The sequence below is a fragment of the Rutidosis leptorrhynchoides genome, chromosome 9, assembly GCF_046630445.1.
Source record: "Rutidosis leptorrhynchoides isolate AG116_Rl617_1_P2 chromosome 9, CSIRO_AGI_Rlap_v1, whole genome shotgun sequence".
In the NCBI taxonomy this organism is placed as follows: domain Eukaryota; kingdom Viridiplantae; phylum Streptophyta; class Magnoliopsida; order Asterales; family Asteraceae; genus Rutidosis; species Rutidosis leptorrhynchoides.
The window spans coordinates 173,109,783-173,115,934 of NC_092341.1; positions in this window are offsets into that span (position 1 = coordinate 173,109,783).

Genomic DNA, 6,152 nt, shown 5'->3' on the forward strand with positions numbered 1-6,152 from the left:
CCAGGACTATATCATTCTGATTACTTTCAAGCTATTTAACCATATCATTTTGTGCATGCTTCTGATGCTGATTTTGATGATATTATTGTTAATCGCAAATCTAGAAAATACCATAAAATTAGTTTAATGTATGAGAAAATCAATGCTAAAATGGGTAAATCAAATCCTGATTTCTTGAAGGAACTTGTTGAAACTGAAAAGAATATACAACATGAAAATTATGTACCTAAGCGTAGACTAGTTTATATCACAACACTCATGCTAGAGAAATACATTTTAATGCTTGAGAATGAAGTGTTTAACAAACCTAATTCTCGCATTATTACCATAGATGAGGTGTTTGATGAACCAACTTTTGATGTGAAACCAATTCTACCAGCTTTGCCTGCATGTTCTGATAATGTTTTCCATGAAGACCTAGCACATGAACTAACTGTCTTCTTTGAGACAGAATCCCTAGGTCAACCTGATTTACATGTAAAGGTAGAACCTCAAGATAAACCAAATGTTGAAAACATGATAGATTTTGACACAACAATTAATGAATTTTATGAAAACATACCTGTTGTACGAAACTTGAAACGTATATTAGGTATAGTTGAAAAGGAAAATGTTGATTTGCAACTTAAGTGTCAATCATTAGAACAAATGCTTGCTTTGTGTGATAAATTGCCTCCACTTCCTAAGAAAAAATGTACTTATGATTTTACGGAAGGTGAAGTGCTTGTTTCTACAGAGGAATTATGTCTTGAGATTAAGAGCTTAAAACAAAAAATAATTCAACTGAAACAGGCTAACACACTTAAGCAATCATCTACTGTTGATACCAATATGTCTGAATGTGTTGGTGGGATTTATAAGAAGGGGAAGGGAACAAAAACATCTACGGATGCAAAACCCATTACTATTCTTAAAAACCCATTACGTTCTCAATTTGGTAAATGTGTTTTAAAAGTTACACCTTCAACACAATTTGTTGTCAAGAACGTTCATTCTCAAAATGGTTCTGTGTTAACTGAAAAGATTCCTATGATTCCAATGTCAAATCAATCAAAGGAAAGTCTTTTACCAAAATCAGTCAAGTCAACACAACACAAGAGTCCACAACCTGATTTGAGTGAGTATGATACAAAGGAACATAAAATCAAATTGAAAATTTTGCAAAATCAATCATCTCATGTGTTAACTGAAAAGTTTAGACGTCTAACTAACAGAGGTATTTTTCGTGTCACAGGTTATAATCCAAATTTGACTTACAAGTCTGTATGGGTTCCTAAGTTCACGACTGATAAAGTAGCAACTAAACCAAAGAAATCTGCTAGTCGACCTAGGAAAGCATCTCATGTTTTTCAATTTTTGTTTGTGAACAAAACATCTACTTGGAATAAGTTGTGTGTTAAGACTTCTGATAACGATGTAAAACTTGATATTGTGTATGATGCTTCATGTAATGTGGTGTTAAATGATGCTTTATTGTCTAAATTGCATGATGCTTTATGTGATTATCTCATTGTTGATCCAAAGTTTATTGTTGGTACTAACCGAAAAGGACCCAAGAAACTTTGGGTACCTAAACTCTAGGAAATTAACATTTACAGGGTTTCGACGTCTGTGTTTGGTATATCGATTTCGGTTGCTCTCGACACATGACGGGTGATAAATCCTTGCTTGTCAATTTCATTGACAAATTCCTAGGAACGGTTACTTTTGGAAATGATGAGATTGAAGCAATAACGGGTTATGGAAATTTTGTGAAGAATGGCATAACGATCAAACGGGTCTCATATGTTAAGGGTTTGGGGTGCATTTTATTTAGTATCAGCCAGTTTTGTGATGGATATCTCAAAGTTTTGTTTGAACGTCGTCAATGCTAGGTGCAATCCACCGATGGAAATGATCTCCTTGTTGGTAAACATTGTGCTTCAGTTTATACTATTGACCTCAATGATGCACCATCACATGGAACCATGTGTTTGGTCACTCATTCAACAAAGGAAAATTCATGGTTATGGCATCACCGGATGTCTCACCTGAATTACAAGGGTATTAATCGACTAGTCTCTAAAGACTTAGTTGATGGTATTCCAAGCTTTCAATATGATAAGCATCATGTGTGTCCATCATGTGTGATGGGTAAGCTGAAACGGACTTATCATCCGACTAAGCAACACCCCAGTACTTTATCGTCCTTGCAATTATTGCATATGGACTTATGTGGACCCATGAGGATTTCTAGTCTTGGTAGCCGAAAACATGTGCTTGTCATTGTTGATGACTATACCCGATTTACATGGATTTTCCTTTTACGAACAAAGTCAGAAACCCCCGCCATTATCATTGAGTTCATTAAAAAGACTCAACGCTCTTTTAACAAACATGTTAAGAGTATTCGAACTGATAATGGGACGAAATTTAAGAATGACCTGCTTGATAGTTATTTGAAGGCCCAAGGCATTGAACATCAGTTCTCTACTGCACGAACCCCTCAACAGAATGGAGTAGTCGAATGACGTAATCGTACACTGTGCGAAGCAGCTCGAACGATGCTTGCTTACTCCAAACTACCTCTGAAAATGTGGGGGGAAGCCATTTCTACTGCATGTTATACCCAAAATCACTGCATCATTAATAAACGTTTTGATAAAACTCCTTATGAGTTACTATATGGTAGACGCCCGAATGTTAAATATTTTCGTGTCTTTGGTTGTATATGCTATGTGCTTAACGATTTTGACAGCCTCGGAAAGTTTGATCTGAAAGGACCCGTCCTAATCCATCCGTACAAAGTCCATATCGATTACAAACGATTCACAATAGTGGGTTACATCGCGAGGTACTTGACCTCTATATGATACATTTTACAAACATTGCATTCGTTTTGAAAAGACAAACTTCCTTACATCGAAAATTGACGATATGCATACCATTTCATAATATATCTAACTATAATTATCTTAATAATAATCTTGATGAACTCGACGACTCGAATGCAACGTCTTTTGAAATATGTCATGAATGACTCCAAGTAATATCTTTAAAGTGAGCAAATGCACAGCGGAAGATTTCTTTCATACCTGAGAATAAACATGCTTTAAAGTGTCAACCAAAAGGTTGGTGAGTTCATTAGTTTAACATAAATAATCATTTCATAATTTTTAATAGACCACAAGATTTCATATTTCCATTTCTCATAAACATACGTCCCATGCATAGAGACAAAAATATCATTCATATGGATTGAACATCTGGTAACCGACATTCACAATATACATATAAGAATATCCCCATCATTCCGGGATCCTCCATCGGACATGATATAAATTTCGAAGTACTAAAGCATCCGGTACTTTGGATGGGGCTTGTTGGGCCCGATAGATCTATCTTTAGGATTCGCGTCAATTAGGGTGTCTGTTCCCTAATTCTTAGATTACCAGACTAAAAAGGGGCATATTCGGTTTAATAATCCAGCCATAGATTGTAGTTTCATTTACTCGTGTCTATTTCGTAAAACAGTTATAAAAGCAGCGCATGTATTCTCAGCCCAAAAATATAAAGGGAAAAAAGGCAAATGAAACTCACCCAATGTATTTTGTAGTAAAAATACATATGACTATATCGAACAATGCAGGGTTGGCCTCGGATTCACAAACCTATATCATTCATATATTTATTAATATTCATAGTTGTAATTGAATACAAATATATATAAATGTATTAGTTATATTATTTTTATGTTAATAATATATATATATATATATATATATATATATATATATATATATATATATATATATATATATATATATATTAAAATTTTTTTGTTATGTTATATGTGTTAAATATGTATATTTATGTATGTAATTAGTTTGTTTATCAAACAGTAATTTTATTGTACTAAGCTAATATTAGTAAAGATAAATGATGATAATATCATTAATAATATATATATGTTAATAATAACCCTATTAGTGATAAGACAATGATATTAATAATAGTACTTGTAACAATATTAATTTTACTGTTTATGGTGATTATAATATTAATGATTTACTAATAATAATGATAACAACTTTGTTAAAAATGCTAATATTAATAAAGATATTGTTAAAAATGATACATTTGTTTGATAATAATAGTAATAGTAATAATAATACTAAGAGTTACCAAAAGTGATAATATTAATCAGAAAAATGATAACTTGTATTATATTCCATAATAATAATAACCTTAATCATAATAATATTAACACATATACTAGTAACAATATCTATATCTCGTAAATGATACAATTTAACAATAATGAACCTATTAATAATACTTATAGCAATCATAATAATAATACTAATAATAATAACAATGATAATAATAATAATAAGAATAATAATAAAACTAATACTAATACTTATTACATTCATAATAGCTAAGTTAATAATAATGATAATAATATTACTAATAACTATAAAGATGGCACTAATACTAGTATTTAAGGAAAATAATAATACATTTTATTATTTTCAAACTACCCACAATAATAACAATAACATTCCTAATTATGTTAATAATAATAATAGTTATATTTTGTAACAACCATAATGATATTACTTTTAATTATCCTAGAAAAAAAACATATTACTATTATTAATAATAATAACAACTAATAATAACAATAATTGGTAATAATAATAATAATACAAATAACAATAATAGTAAATATAAAGGGTAACAACCTTTGATGGGAAGTCTAAAAAAAATTCGCAGCTGCTGGGACTCGAACCTCGGACCTATCGATAACCCGAACACACAATAAACCACTCCTCTGTTTTAACTATTCTGGAATTAGACTCAACTTATAACATATAATTCGTATTCGTTTCAGTCTCTTTTTTTTTTCTTCTGCTTCATCTTCTATATCGACCAGAGGTGTTGTATAATCAAAACAACAACTTAAATTAAGACTCGTATTTGAAACAGAAAACAAACGGCTGAGTGATCTTGATCAACAGACAAGAAGAAGAAAAAAATATATATATAAAAAACGCTGCAGCAGTTTCTGGTTACGGGTTTAAAAAAAATGATCATGATATTTAGAACGTTTTGAAAAAAAATTATAACACAAAGTAAGTTTCAAATCACTCATAAAACCTATTGGAATTGTCAATTTAACTAAAATCATAACAGAGAACACGAATTTGATTAAGGAAAATTTGTTTGACTTTTTGAAAATAAACTTTGGCTCATTAATTCCGGCTCGATAGAACGAATTGGAACCCGAGATTTTGGAGATAGTTTGAATGGAACATTCCTAAGGTAACTGCATTATTAGTTTTTAAGAATTGATTTGAATTTGGTTTATGGGTGAAAAGTTCTCACGGCAGAGAAAAGAAAAAAATAAAAAAATATATTGTGTTCTTGTTCTTCTGTTGTGCTTCGATTTGTAGCCAAATACAGCAATATATAAATGATAACTAAGACTGTAATCGAATTATTGGAGCAGTGAATTTCCTTGTTGTTTGTTGATGGTGGTCGACACCATATGCTAAACCAAGAAGAAGAAGACAGGATAATAAAATAAAAAAATATAAACCTGATAGCGATAGGTACGAATTTGATTCTACATATATTAATTAATCCAGCAGAAAAATTAGATGGATTTAGATAATGATGCTAGGAATTCTGTATTAATAGATATATGTGTGTATTAATACTAATATTAGTTATATTAGCTATACATATAATGATAATTAATAATAAGGATAATAATATCACTATTTAATAATTACATATCTTAATAATGATGCTCATAATATTAAAAAATAAATTTTATTAATAATAATAACAAATAATAATAATAATAATATATATCAAAGATCATGATTCTTTTTAATAATAATACTAGTAATATCAAGTTACATATTTCAGTTATATATATATTAACAATACAAATAATATTGATAACAATAATGAGAGTAAAAATAATAGTATTGATATAATACTATATCCAAACTTATATTATTAGTTGTGGAAAAATTTAATATTCATATCATATATTTTATCATGACTTTTATAGGATAGTTATTATTTATAAATTTCATATATTATAATATACATAATAATAATAATGATACATGTACATTATATTATATATAGATTCA